The sequence below is a fragment of the Macrotis lagotis genome, chromosome X, assembly GCF_037893015.1.
Source record: "Macrotis lagotis isolate mMagLag1 chromosome X, bilby.v1.9.chrom.fasta, whole genome shotgun sequence".
NCBI classification, from domain to species: domain Eukaryota; kingdom Metazoa; phylum Chordata; class Mammalia; order Peramelemorphia; family Peramelidae; genus Macrotis; species Macrotis lagotis.
In genome coordinates, this window is record NC_133666.1 from 456,914,332 (window position 1) to 456,930,534 (window position 16,203).

Sequence of the window (16,203 nt, forward strand, 5' to 3'; positions counted from 1 at the left end):
CTTATCCCTCCTATACAACAAATGAATAATTAACCCTGAATCAGATTCTTGCAATATGAATTACTACCTCTGGCTCACAACCTTTATGACCTTGAACATTCCACTTTCCTGAGATTCACTTTACTCATCTATAAATTAAGAAAGTTTACTAGATCTGTTCTGAAGTCCCTTTCAAGTCTAAGTCTAAGACTGAATGAAAACAGAACTTAGCAAAATTATTTTAAACAATGGTCTTCATAAGGAGACAGGGTAAACACAGAATCAGCAATTAAGTTGTAATGGAAAGAGCCTTGGATTTGGAGTTGAGATGAATTCCTCCTCTTGCTAGTGGATGTTAGTACCACTTAACTTCTTAGTACCTACATATGTAAAATGAAGTAGTTGGACTAAGTGATCTCTAGGGTCTCTTCTAACTCCAAGTGTTCAACTGCATGGTACAGACTCTAAGTGTAAAATAATATAATTAGTGTTTATATGATGCTTTGCCATTTATAAAGCACTTCACAAATATCTCATTTTATCCTCCCAAAAACCCTAGGAGGTAACTGCTGTTATTATCCCCATTTTTATAGATGAGGAATCTGAGGTAGCCAGAGGTTAAATGATTTACTTAGGGTCATACAGCTAGTGTTTGTCGAAGAAGTTTTCATTCCTAAATTTAAAACCAGCAGGACATCCACTGTACCACCTAGCTCCCTAAAAATGACAGGAAGGAGAACAGGTGTACTGAAGTAGTAGAGCAGGTTTCATGGAGAGGGTAGGGTATGGGAGGAGCTTTGAAGGACACAGGGTTTGTAAAGAAGATGAAAGAGGAGAGCATTTAGGAAAAGGAGAAGCAGATGACAAAAGCATGAACTGAACCTTTAAAAACATGTTTTTAAATTGCCTCACTGGAGTAGAAGGTGCATTTTAGAGAGTAAAGAAAAATGTTTGACTAGGTGGGATAGAATAAGATTATGAAAGCCCATGGAAGCTAATCAGTGGGGGTTTGGAGGTTATTTTAGCTTTTTGAGTAAGGAAATGATAGGATAAAATCAATGCTTTAGGAAGACTTGCATGACATTATCATGCAAAATGTATTAGGGTGGGAGAAGAATCAAAGATAAAATTAGGTGTTTTCCAAGGTCTGTACAAATAGGCAGAGCAGTGGAATGGATGATAAAGGGAGACTCCCAGGAATGTTCAATGAAAGGGAAAAAAACTGATAAATTTTGAAGAGATAAAAAAAATGAGAGAATGTTGTGTGTATGTATGTGTGTGTATGTATGTATGTATGTATGTGTGTTTTAACTTAGGAGCCTTAAAAATAGTATCCACTGACATAAATGATATAGTTGGATAAAGTTACCTTTTTGAGAAGAAGATGATGAGTTCCATTTGGGGTATTTTGAAGTGATAGTATGAAAATATCTCTTAATGAAGACATAGGACAGGTAAGAGAACAGAAAAATACTTGCATACACATATACATATATTATGTCATATAATCATCGTCATCTCTATATAGATGACTTAAGATTATATAAAAATATATAATTCTATAATGAAATAGAAAATGAATATTTTTAGTTTTAAAAGTATAGACTTGATAGTTGAAGCTATGAGTAAATGAGCTCCTGGAGATCAGTATGGTATATACTGAGAAGAGTAGAAAATCAATGACAAAGCCTTGTAGAATCCCTAGACTTAGAAGACAGCAGAAAAGCAAAAAAGTTTCAGCAACCAATTAAAGTATAAGTTCAGAGAAGCAAGAGTTAAGAAAGGTTTCAAGAAGAAGGGATATTGTTTAAAAGTAAATTTTGAGATGGGAACTATGGGTAGGGAGGTTTGTGGAAGGGAACAATAACATGTACCAAAAATCAAAGAAATCACACTTTTTTATTATCAATTACTTAAAATTTTTAAAAAGTATGAAAATTATCACCATTGTGAAATGCCTGGAGTCAGGTAGATTTGAGTTCAAATTTAGCCCCAGACATTTAACTTCTAAATGTTGCCTTAATCTACAGGAGAAGGAAATAGGAAACCACTATAATGTACTTGCCAAGAAAATCCTATGGACAACATTGACATGCTATGGTTCACTGGGTCACAAAAATTGGAGCTGATTGAAAGACTAAATAGTAAGAGATCCTAAAGGAAGCAATAATTTGACATATAATTTTTTAATAATTCTTTTCAACAGAACAAATGATACCTTCTTAGAAAACCTTCAAAAACTGTAGGGTCATAGATTTAGAGTTCTGAGGTCACTCAGAGGTCATCCATTTCAAACTTTTCATTTTATAGATGAAGAAATTGAGGTTCAGATACACCCAAGGTCTCACAGCCAAGTCTCAGAGGTTGCATTTGGACCCAGGTCTTACTGCACCTTCAACATTCTGTTCAATATACTAGACTGGTGACAATATGAATATTATTCCAGTTTTTTAAAGTTATTACTTCAGCAAGAGAGACTTTAAAAAACCAGTAGTTTTCAAAGGTCAAAAAATGATAGTCCACCTCATGTACACCTAAGAAGGGTAAGGGTTTCTTTATAACTACTTCTTAAACTTTTTGTTTCAGGCTAGGGAGAAACAAAGTGATACCTTAAGTTTAAAATGTCTCAGACCCAGAGAGAAATTCCAAGATGTATTTAAAAAACAAGAAGTCCCTGAGAGACCAAACATGATAGAGCAGATCACAGTAGGGGGGAAATAAGGGACAATTTTCCTTAAAATAAAATTGAAAGGACTTGCACAAAAAAAAAAAGTCAAAGCAGTTAAGTTTAGAAGGTAGAAAAGGTAAAGGGGAAAAATCTTTGTAGCAAATTTGTCTGTTAAGTGTCTTATAACTATATAAGGAATTAATATAAATAAATATATAAAACAAAAGTCATTCCCTAATATATAAAAGATTTAAAGACATAAACAATTCTCAAAAGAAGAAAGGCAAGCTATCAACAATGGTAGGACAAATAATGTCCCACATCACCACAACTAAGGGAAATGTAAGTTAAGAACATTCTGTGGTTAAACCTCTCCCATCAAATTAACAAAGATAACAAAAGAGGAAAATCACAATTGTTGGAGAACTTGTGGGAAAACAGTCCCAATAATGTATTGTTGGTGGAATAATGAAGTGTTCCAATAATTCTGGAAAGCAATTTGGAATTATACATACAAGTCACTAAACTGCATACTTTGATCCAGCAATACTATATTGGCCTTATACCTCTCAGAAAATAAAGAAAAAAAAGGGGGAAATTCATATGTCCCAAAAATATTAAAAAAAAAATTTTCTTTTGCAAGGCAATGGGGTTAAGTGGCTTGCCCAAGGCCACACAGCTAGGTCATTATTAAGTGTCTGAGGTTACATTTGAACTCAGATCCTGCTAACTCCACTGCAGGTGCTCTCATCCACTGGGCCATCTACAAAAATTTTTATAGCAGTGATTCAGAGAATTGTGAATTAGCAGAAACAAAATCTGTCAAATAGGTAGAGGTTCTCCCTCTTAAGATCTGCCTCCCTTGGACACTGTTGATTGTATTCCTGTTTCCCCTTGACCCTGTTTGTATCTTATCCCCCATTTCCACCTTGACCCAACCTTGGCCACAGACACTGACAGGAGGGCAGGAAATGACATATTGAAAAGACAGGAAGGACCAGTACAGAGTTTGCCATTGAGGGGTTACCTGGCTTTAAGGTGAAAGACCACGCCCTAAGCACCACCCTCTGTCTAGCCTACCTTGGAGGGGTATTTAACAGGAAGCATTGCCCTTTAAGGTTCTTGCTTCTTCCAGCCTCCCATCCAGAAGGATGGACCTTCCTCTGACTCTTCCTTAAACCATGTGGAGCTCCATGAGCTTCATCATGTGGCCTGGTTAAGCCAAGTCTCATGACTGCCTGCCCTTCTCTCTCTCTCTCTCTCTCTCTGCCAAGATTAATTAGCAATTCACGTGACTTTTCCTTAAATTCTTCTTAACTTTCATATCACTTTCTTTTGTGTTGTAACTTCTTTAATAAATATCTATTTTCTTCCTCACTTGCATTCTGAGGTTTGAATTGTGATTCATCACAGGCAATAATCGAACTCAAGCTAGAGGCTACAGTAGTACCATTTTGTTATAGAAAAAAAGTGGATTCCCAAACAGAGAAGTGGGAAACAAATTATGAAATATGAATTTTATTGTCATTATTGTATATTATTGTGTATTGTATCTTAAGAAACTCAGAGAAACCTGGAAACACTGGAAAAGACCAATTGTGATTCTAGAAGATTGATGGTGAATAATGAGTGAGAGAATAAAGGGGCAGACTGAATCAAGTATTTTCAGACAGTCAATATGTGGATTTGTGTGTGTAAAATGATACAGGAATACTTTATTTTTTTAAAGTGGAGAGTTGGAAGAGAGGATCCATGTCATCGTTCATCAACTTGGGAGCTTTACCCTGTTCCATTTCTGTCAAGTAATAGAGTGGAAAAAAATGGAAGAAAAGAAATAAAAGAATGTCAGTGGATTATTAAGATAAATAGCAGGGAGCGATATTTAGAAGGAAACTCATACAAGCAGGACAGTGTTGGAACCACCATATTAAAATTTGAATTATTCATATGCCACAGTTTGTTAAGCCATTCCCCAACTGAAGGACATTCACTTAATTTCCAATTCTTTGCCACCACAAACAGGGCTGCTATGAATATTTTTGTTCAAGTGATGTTTTTTACCCTTTTTCATAATCTCTTCACGGTATAGACCCAGTAGTGATATTTTGGGATCAAAGGGCATGCACCTTTATTGCCCTTTGGGCATAATTCCAGATTACTCTCCAGAAAAGTTGGATGAGTTCACAGCTCCACCAACAATGTATTAGTGTCCCAGATTTCCCACATCCCTTCTAATATTGATCATTGTCCTTTCAGGTCATATTGGACAGTCTGAGAGGTGTGAGGTGGTATCTCAGAGATGCTTTAATTTGTATTTCTTTAATAGGTGATGATTTAGAGCAATTTTTCATATGACCATGGATCATTTTAATTTCCCCATCTGTAAATTGCCTTTGCATATCCTTTGACCATTTGTCAATTGGGGGATGGCTTTTTTTTTTTTGAAAATTTGACTCAGTTCTTTGTGTATTTTAGAAACGAGTTTTGGTCAGAAATGCTAGTTGTAAAAATTGGTTCCCAATTTACTGCATTTCTTTTTGATCTTGGTTACAGTGGTTTTATCTGTGCAAAAGTTTTTAATTTAATGTAATCAAAATTATCTAGTTTGTTTTTAATAATTTTCTTCATCTCTTCCTTGGTCATAAACTGCTTCCCCTTCTATGTCATGGAACACTACTGTTCTATTAGAAACCAGGAGTGGGGCGGCTAGGTGGTGCAGTGGATAGAGCACTGGCCCTGGAGTCAGGAGTACCTGAGTTCAAATCCAGACTCAGACACTTAATAATTACCTAACTGTGTGGCCTTGGGCAAGCCACTTAACCCCATTGCCTTGCAAAAACCTAAAAACAAACAACAACAACAACAACAAAAAAAAAAAACCAGGAGGGATGGGAATTCAGGGAAGCCTGGAAGGATTTGCATGAACTGATGCTGAGTGAGATGAGAAGAACCAGAAAAACATTGTACATCCTAACAGCAACATGGAGGTGATGACCAATCTTGATGGACTTCCTCATTCCATCAGTGCAACAAGCAGGGACAATTTGGCGGTATATGTGATGGATAATACCATCTATATCCAAAGAAAGAATTGTGGAGTTTGAAAAAAAAAAGACCAAAGACTATTACCTTTAATTTAGGAAGAAAAAAACCCCCATTATGTTACTATGTAATTGTGCTATCTCTTGTACTTTATTTTTCTTCCTTAAGGATATGATTTCTCTCTCATCACATTCAGCTTAGATCAATATATACCATGGAAACATTGTGAAGACTAACAAACTGCCTTCTGTGGGCGGGGGGAGGAAAATTGGGGGGAAAATTGTAAAACTCAAAATAAATAAAATTAAATTAAAAAATTAAAAAACTGGAATTATATATTTTTAAAAAACAACTTGTACTTAATGAAGATTCATGGTTTCACATTATCTTCATTTTCTTTCTTTGTATAAGAAAATGTTCATTTATTGATGTTTGACAAATTTGTAATAACAAAAAGAATTTTAAAAATAATAGTCAACATTTACATAATTTTCAAAATTTACAAAGCACTGTACATATATCATTTGATCTTCACAACTATCCCAGGAAGTATATGTTGTTGATCCTCATTTTATAGATGAGGAAACTGGGACTGAGGAAAGTTAAATAATTTTGCCCAGTCACAAAACTAGTAAGAGTCTGAGGCAGGATTTGAATGCAAGTCTTCTTGAATTCAAATCAAGCTCTCAACCCCTGTAGCATTTAATACAGACACTAGAGGGTGAATCTACCTCAAGTACAGTCATGCATGAACATCTTAACTATATAATCCTATGGAGTAGTGATTTTGATGATCTGTCAGCAAACTGAGAAAAGATACTTCTCAGATCACTAGTAGGGGAAGAGCCATTAAGACTAGAGACCTAGGCAAGCTGCTTTCAGTAAAGGCAACTGAGGAGATTTAATGGTTCTGACTGCTCACACTTTGTTTTTACCCTTACTCTCCCAAGTTGCAGTGTTTGGGACCTGACTCCTGCTAATTTCTACAGTTGCTTACCTCTCACCCAGCACCTTTATTCTGGACCCCAAGGACATCCTCTGAGAACTTCACAGCTGACAAATTCCTTCAACGTAATGTAAAATCTTCATAATATCTGCTTAAGAATTTTCTTTGCCTTTTTTTCCTTTCAGGGAAGTTTTAACTTGTTGCTTCTGAGGAGCTGCTACACCTGTTTACAAGGGGTAGGGTGCTAAATCTTTCACTTATTTATTTACAGTTTCACCTAGAGAGGTGTTAATTGCTCTCTTAACCTCTCTTCTGGGAGTTTCTTAAGTGTTTCAACTCCTGAGTGTCCCTTTACACAGAGAAAAGTCTACCCTCTATATAGACTTGGTTTGCTCTCTAACCCTTGAAACACCACATTTTTTGGGTGTTCCTTTTGCTCCTGGTTTATTGCAACAGTTCTTCAAAAAACAATCAAACAGAAAACAACACTTCCAACTACTGTCCTATCTAAATGATCAGAAAAAAATTTACTTCCAAAGTTAAGTAACTCGTTGTGCTCTTAAAAGTACCACTAATAAAATTCCTTGAAAATTTTTGCATGTGGTTGTTTACTTTCTTCTGTAAATTTGAGGAACAAGCTTTCAGTTCCTTCCTGTCATCTTCATAAAAGATTCCTGGGTGTGTTGGACTGGCTTTCCAGTTATATTTTCTATGTGAGCATTTAAACCTTGGAAATAGACAAATGCCATAAATCAGGACTTAATTTATTGTTTTGTTAGTTTAGAAATAAGAAAGTGGTAGAGAAAATGTTCAATAGTGCAGATTAAACTTTAAAGTTCATGCTGCATACATTCTCCTCCTACCAGCCAGTTGTAACTTTTATCTGTACACCCTTGTTGTAACTATATTTAGAATGGATGGTGGGTTCTTTGGTTTGTTTGTTTATTTTGATTTTTATTGATGTTTATATTTTGGGGAGTAGGTCTTCTTATTGTACCCAGGTCACTTGCCTATAGTGACAGGACTCAGGACACAATCTCACTGCTGATCAAAATTTGAAAAATGGTTCCATTTCTGACCTAGGTGGGTTTGGCCCTCTTTAGTCAGTTATAGTCAGTCTGACTTTCTGGTCAAGTTGCCTTCCTATTTAATTCATAATACGGCAGGAGACAATTGATGGGGCCACTCCTCCTTCCATTATTTCTCATTTAAAGTCACCTTTGGGATCTACGCTATTGATTCTTTGGGCACCAAATTTTCTCTTCTGTCCTGTGTATTCCATAAATATGCAAATATAAGGAATACAGTTGATGGGTCTTAGTCCTTGGTAGCAGCTTTCTCTAAAAATGCTTTCTTTTAAAAATGTAGCATAATAGCAGACTTTAAAAAGCAAGAATTTTTCTTGATTTTATTATATGATACTTAAGAAAATTACCTTATATTGTTTTCACTATTCACGTATACCTCATAATTATGAGTCTTAATCATCCCTTTGATCTTTATACTAGTTCTATAACTCCTCTACCTTTAAAAACATTTTTTTCTCTTTTTGAAAGGCTACTTTGTGTTACAATTACTATTTACAATAAATACTTATTTTCCTTTCATAAAATGTGACGATGGGTTGTCAATTATACTATTGGAAGGAGATCTACATCAATAAGACTGTAGTTCCCATGAAAATATTGAAATAAATATTAAAAGTTATCATTTCATCATCATTTAATCAATTGAAATGATACCACATTTGGGACAAAAATTTAAATATTCTTATCTCTGAATATCCTCAGGAAGCTAAATAATTCTTCATAATATCATGAGATTACATACCATGCAAGACTGAGAATTAAGTAGCCTTGGACTGGTATAATAATTATATAAGAATATACATATAATAATTAGTTATCTGGGGGGATATACATAGGATACACTTTAAAATTTAATTGACATTATGAAATATTTTCTCCATCACTTGACAATCAGAAAAATAAATAAACCAAGCCCTGAAAAATTAATTTTTGATCTCTAGTGTTTTTAATTAACTCATTTAATTCTCACAACACTGTAAGTTAGATATTGGTATATATATATATATATATATATATACATATATATATATGTATATGTATATATGTATTGATGCTCCAAATACCCTGAATTCTCAATTTCTCCATTTTCTTATTTTCCATGACCTACTCCTCCACTCTACCTAAGCTACATTCAGAGATGGTCATATCCTTGGTCTTGCTATTCTTTGTTCATGATCTCTGAAATTCTTTCATGTGGTCATACTCTTTTAGGATTCTATCTTTCCTTTACTTTAAGGTCCTTCAATCCTTTTACCCTCAGTTCTTTCTCAGGCCATTATGTATCACATAAAGAATTCTCCTTGCTAAGGCAAACCTAGCTCTCACCCTGTCTACTTGCAACCCATCCACAACAGATTCATGTATCCTCTCAAGTTCAAAAAATCCTCCTTGATCTGTCCACCTGGAGAACTAACTGTTGTCCTATATCTTTCTCCTTTTAGTAGCTATACTCTGTGGGAAAATCACCTATAATTTGTGCCTGTATTTCCTTTCTTCTCAATCTGTTCTTCACTCTGAACCTGTATTTCCTTTCTTCTCAATCTGTTCTTCACTCTGAAGTCTGGCTTCTGATCTCATCATTCAACTGAAATTGCTCTCTCCAAGGTTCCCATTGATTTCTTAACTGCTAAATCTAATTTGCTCAATTTTCATCCTTTTTGATCTCTCTGCAGGCTTTGACATTGCCAGTTGCTCCCTTCTCTTGAATAATTTTTCCCTCTAGGTTTTCATTACACTGCTTTCTCTATTTCTTCTCCTACCAGTCTGACTATTCCTCCTTAGTTTTCTTTGCAGTAACAATAGAGCTCTATACTGGGCCCTTCTCCTTCTCCAAGTTCTCAGTAACCCCACTCTCCTCCAATCAGGTAAGAAGCATCAAAATAATTGCTCTACACCAATGAAGAGAGTCTTATGTAAATAGACTTGAGTTGGGGTTAAATGTGCAACCGAAATATAGAAACTCATCCACACACCATTTTTTTCTTACTAACATTTATTACCTCACTATAAATCATCTTGCTCAACTAATGGTTATTCTAAGGCAGCATGGTATAAAGGTTAGAATTTGCAATGAAAGAACATGGGTTCAAGTGTCAGCTCTGTATTACTATTTTGACTTTGGGCAAATTACTTTGTCTCTCTGCTGCTTATCTGAAAAATTAGGAAATCCTAAATCTCTAAGTCTCTTTCAGTCCTTAATCCATTTGGCTAAAGAAATTCTAATGTTTTTCATTGAATTCTATCATTTTCATCTATATATGATAAATGATAAAATACACACACACACACACACACACCTACATAAGAATTGTGAAAAGAAATTTGAAACAAGGAGTTAACCCTGTGTGATAAAAATAATAAAAGTCCATCTTCTTCTAGTCTGTTCTTTTTTTCCCTGATGTTAACATTGTTCTGTATAACACAGTTATACACCTTATAGGTATGATTCAGTATCCTTACAGAGAGAAAGGAGATTTCATCCCCTACAAGCTTTTGCAAAAGGTAGCAGGTGGTGGATATTCCTTAGGACCAACTTTAATTGGAAGAATGCTATTAATATTATATGAAAAGCTGGATAAATATTTTGAGAGAGTAGGAAAGCAGGGACATTCAAACTGAGGCCAGAAAGCAAGAAAATGGCAGGGACAGCTAGGTGGTACAGTGGATAGAGCACCAGCCCTCTAGTCAGGAGGACCTGAGTTCAAATCTGACCTCAGACACTTAATAATTACCTTGGGCAAGTCACTTAACTCCATTGCCTTGCCAAAGGAAAAAAAAAAAAGGAAATGACAGCCATATGCTAAGAGTCAGTTTGGAATAGTAAAAGGAACAAGACTTTGGAGTCTGAAGACCTGGGTTCAAATTCTGTCTCTGATACTTATGACCTTTGTGACCTTGGACAAATCAGGGTCTTGGTTTTCAACAAGCATGGCGTACACTGTGGGGTTGCATTCTATAGCTTCTGAGATCCCTTCCAGGTCTATATTTGCTTTGTCTGTCATCTTGTATGGGCTGTGATGACAGTGGGGAGCGTTTCAGAGATCATCCGGCTGCTGCTGCGCCAAGAAGCCAGGATATTTATGCTGATACTGCTCAGAGAAGCCAACATGTTCCAGGCTGTCTAAGTGGATGTTGTGCTGAAGTGACTAAGCAGAGATAGTTCTGGAGGCTTATTTTTAACACCCAGCAGCCAATTGCTGGTTGTACACAATTCCTGCAGTGTGTGATGGGAGGAGGGAATTTTGGGAAATGGGTGATGAGTGTTGGCTGTTAATTGTAATTTTCTGGTTATTTACTTTGTCTTTCTGTTTTAAGGAAATGTTATTTTGCATTACTCTGAAGTCATGTGGATAACTCTGGATGGTCTAGATTTAGAGAGAAAATGGAGTTCATGAGTAATATAATACAGATTCAAACAAGAATGCTACAGATAAAATGAGTATTTAGACCAAAATTATATATTCATAAGTCTTTATTTTTGGACCAATGAAGCTGCAGAACTCATGCCATTGGAACTAAGTATGGAGAAGATCGGCAGTTGTCCTAGGGCATACTTTGTGTGAGTATATGTATATACGTGAAGTGGTATTACCAAAGACACTTTAATATTTCTAAAGTCAGAAAATTCTGTTTTTGATGGTACATTGACATTTTATTTTGAGATAAGTCAAATAGCCAGTATTTATGTTGTTCTTTAAAATTTGTTTTACATTGTCCTCACAACAACTCCATGGAGTGGGTGGTGCAGGTGGTGCCTCACGAATATTCAGAGTCCTAAACCCCAAGTAAAACAGTGAAGAAAAATAGAATTTATTGAGAATTCTTTTGGTCTATGAAATGTCATCTATAAAGATGGAGGGTCAAATGTATAAACCATTCACCACCACTCAAAGGTACTAAAAATGCCTTTATCATTCTACTAATTCAGTCATTCCCCTTCCACTTAAAATGTTCACCTGAATATCTCAGGTGAAAACACCTCCATTGAATTAATCAAGAAAGGTCTTAGGCAAGGTGCAAGAAGTGCTTGATGAGCTTTGATGAAGTAAGGTGATGCTGAACAGTGGGTATAGTAGTAATATTAGAGAAGACTGGGATCTTCTATATAACAAAAGGAAATGTCAGAAACCAGGTATTTGATATGGAAATTTAGAGAAGAGTTTCACTGGAACTCTGTATGTATTAATGCATAATAGAGCATGTCACAGAATTATTGGGTTTTTTGGGGGGGAGGGGAAGGATCTCATGTATCCAATGTTATTACTGTAAAACCTCAGTAAAATATTCCTCTCTAAAAGTTAGTTGATAATCATGGAAGAGAAGCACATTGGGGCTTATGATTTATAGTGTTAGAAAGACATATCTTGATCTCTCAAAGTCCCTTAAAACCCTAATCAAAGAAGCAGCAGCTTCTCTCTGTGTCCAACCCTTCACCAAATCTGCCACTTCATTGGTGGGTTGGAAGAATAACTCCAGACTTTGTGTTACACCCTTAGTTTAGATGAGCTTATTTATTTTTCCTGCTGAATTCATGCTACTGGATTTTTTGTTTTGTTTGCATCATAACAAAATATGATACATTTGCTGTGTGTAGAGTTACAGAGTTAATTGGAATATAATATAAATAGACCACAGATCTGCCATTGAATTTACTGCATTACCTTTATTAAAGAGAAAGTACTTTTATGATTTCCAGATGTTATATGTATTTCACTCTCTCTCTCTCTCTCTCTCAAGTGCTAAATTTCTTTGAATATCATTTAATAAAGAAGGTAGGCACCATTTAAAATATTCAGTCAACTACCAATTTAGTGCCAAAAATTGCTCACTACCATTACTTTAATGGATACATTCTACAATGATGCATTCTAGATGATCCAAGCCTTCTCATTCAGTGTGACTAGTTTCTGGGCTCCACAGGAGAACTACCTAACATGCCAAGAGTCTTTCCTTATATTTCTTAGTGCTATTTAGATACTGATGGAACACATGGACATTAAATAACTCTTCTTCACTCTTGCTATGTGACTGTCCCAACTTCTTTAAGTGTCATACATCTCTCTGATAAGTTTTTTAATTTATTTTTTCAAGTAATTCTTCCTTGGTTATGTGTTTCAACTTAGTCATTTTTACAATATACTACTGCATTGTCCTTTGAGTAATCCTTAACTTTAATGCTTCAGAGATTGACATGACATGCCATCACTTTTAGCCATAAAGTATCATCAGAAGAATGTTGATACTAAAATGATGAAACTTTTTTTCTAGAGAGAAACTTGGACATTTTCCCAAAGACAAATCAATAGACACATCTTCCTGCTCAGTTCTCTCTCTCTCTCTCTCTCTCTCTCTCTCTCTCTCTCACACACACACACACACACACACACACACACACACACCACACACAGTTGGAACATACTGTAATTCAGACAATAGGCATTTAGAGAATTTTAGGTTTTAGAGCTGCAAGGGACCTTTGGGAATCATCTAATCCAATTCTTTTTTTTTATACGAAGAAACTGAGGTCCAAGAAGGGTTAGGTGACTTACCTCAAATTCACAGAGGTTATATTATAGGTAAGATATTTACTAAAATTCTTTGACTCCAGTACCAGTGTGCACTCCATTGTAGCTTCCTTGACCTTACTAGGTGAGAAGTTAAGGTCAAATGATTTTGAAGGTTTATGGACTGCATTTAGGAAGTTCTGCAAAGTTCCCATTCCCAGTCTTATTTCATTAACAGAGTACTGTCATGATTCTTCTTGATCCAGGAAGCACAATGTCATTTACAAATAGAAGTATCTGGAGGGCCTGGGCATCTGGCAGGAACTTGGACTTTGTACTAGATCTCCACCATAACAGCAGCAAATATCTTTGGCAAACACACACCTCTCTGTTTCAAACTTTGTTTGATTATACATATTTAAAGGGGCATCAAATAAAATTATCTATTGTTACATATTCAAAAGAATGTTGTTTAATTTTGACCTATGCAGGTAAAATCTCATTGGAAGAGAGTCTTTAAAGGAAGGTTTGGTGTACTGAATCAAATTTAGCTATTTTAACAAATAGCACATCTTATATTCTCTGTATCTTTCAATCAGCTGTATGACTATAAAGATACAGTTTGTGATAGAATTTCTCTATTCCCCTTTACCAAGATCTGTGATTTTGTTACTGTAAGGAGGGTTCCTTGTGTAAAGCTACCTTCATCAATGCTCATCCCCCACTTGCCTATGATTTATAGTCTTAGATAATTACCTAGGTCTCTGAAAGAATACTGAAGTCAAATTTGGTCTTTCTGACTTTTTGGAAAGTACTCGATCTACTGTTCTATGTTTCTTCTCATGCTGAAGAATACCGTTTGCAAAAACCTTCCAATTCCTTTTTCAGAAGCTATCAATAATGCTTCCTAGTCACCTGAGAGGATAAAAAGGTCAATTGTATGGAGTCTGGACCCTTCCATCTGGGCAGATGTCTTAGGATCAAGTGAGTCACCATACTTTGCCCTGATGATCAGATGCATTTTCATATGAAGATGAGGAGGCAGGGTGTCTCTCCTCAAACTAATATGAAAGCTAAGTGCTAACATGTCTTTATTGAATCCCCTTTCTGTGTTTCCTAAGTAAGCATCCTTTTGTTAGCTGTCAAATGACCCATGTGTATTTCATTTCATTAACGGAACATTGTCATGAGGCAGGTCTGCCCAACATACTGTGCATATCCAGTTTGTTGCTAGGTATTATGAATTCTTCCTCCACAACATCTCTAGTATCCACCACTTTTTCATCACTCATATGTTTATTACCCTAATACCTCTCACTTGGATTATTGTAATAAGTTCCTAATTGGTCTTTCAAATTCCATTCTTTCCATTCATTAATCCATACTCCTCAGAACAGCAGAAATCTGCCTCTTGAAATAATCTTTAGTTGCATCTATGATAATGTGTAAACACCTCAGGCCAACATTTGGAGGTGCCCCCAATTTGTCCTTGACCTACCTTTCCAAATTTATTTCATATTACTCCCTTTCCTACTCTTATTATTTTTATTTTATTTTATTTTTTATATTTTTGCAAGGCAATTGGGTTAATTGGCTTGCCCAAGACCACATAGCTAGGTAATTAGTAAGTGTCTGAGGCTGGATTTGAACTCAGGTACTCCTGACTCCCAGGGCCTGTTCTCTATCCACTGGGCCACCTAGCCGCCCCCTCCCTTTCCTACTCTTAACATTGCAGTCAAATTGTTACCAAAAGTCAGCATTCTATCTCCTACCAGGTTGTTTATCTGTGCTTGGAATATTCTCACTGTTCAGACAAATCCTTTGCTTACTTCAAAACTCATTCTAGATTCCATCTTCTACAGGAAGTTTTTCCTGAAACCCCTAAATTCTTAGTGTTCTTTCTTTTTTCAATCATTTTGTCTCTATACTCTTAGATACCAAAAAATAAGAATAATTATACTTTCTATTTACAAGACAGTTTACCATTTTAAGAACAATTTCACATCTGTCCTCTCGTATTGTGATTTTCACAATAAACCTGTGAAATATTTTTATCCTTAACAGGTGACAACTGAAGAGGGTAAGAAATTTTCCTAGGTCATGTGACTATAATATAATATCATCCAAATCAGAAATTCTGTTCTGAATAGTACCTTTTTCATTTTTGATATATAATGTCTTAATCCCATATCTAGACTTTTGATGTATTATATTTAAAATTATATTCTTAGATTTTCTTTGGTTAGTCCTGAGTTAATAAACCAACCAAAAGCATTTATTAAATTATCTATCTATGTGTATCAGGTATTGTTCTAAATGCTGGTAATTCAAAGAAAGAAAAGATAGTCTCTGTTCTCAAGATGCTTACAGCTTAATGGAGAGCACAATATACAAAACATAAACAAGATCCTAGAGTGGAGAAGGATTATGAAAGATTAAGTTGAGATTTGAAGCCTGGATACAGAGATGGAAAGGGAAAATATCCCATAATAATAATAATATAAAATTTATAATAAAAATAATAACAATTGAAATTTATATATTGTTTTATGTTTACAAATCATATTACATACATTATCTTATTTGTTCTCTCCAAGAACTCTAAGTCATCGTTTAGTCATTTCAGTCATATCTGACTCTTCATGACCCCATTAAAGGGTTTTCTTGGCAAAAATATCGGAGGGGTTTGGCATTTCTTTCTCTAGATCATTTTACAGATGAGGAAACTGAGACAACAGGTTGAATGACTTTCCCGGGGTCTGAAAACAAATTTGAACTTTGATCTTCCTGATTGCAGGTCAAGCATTCTATCCACTATGCCAGCAAGCTGCACAAGAGGCAGTCAGATAGTAGACAGAGTCCTGGTCTTGGAATCGGAAAGAATACTCTTCCTGAATTAAAATCTATCCTTAGACACTTGGTAGCTGTGTGACCCTGGGTAAATCACTTAATCCTGTATGCCTCAATTTCCTTATC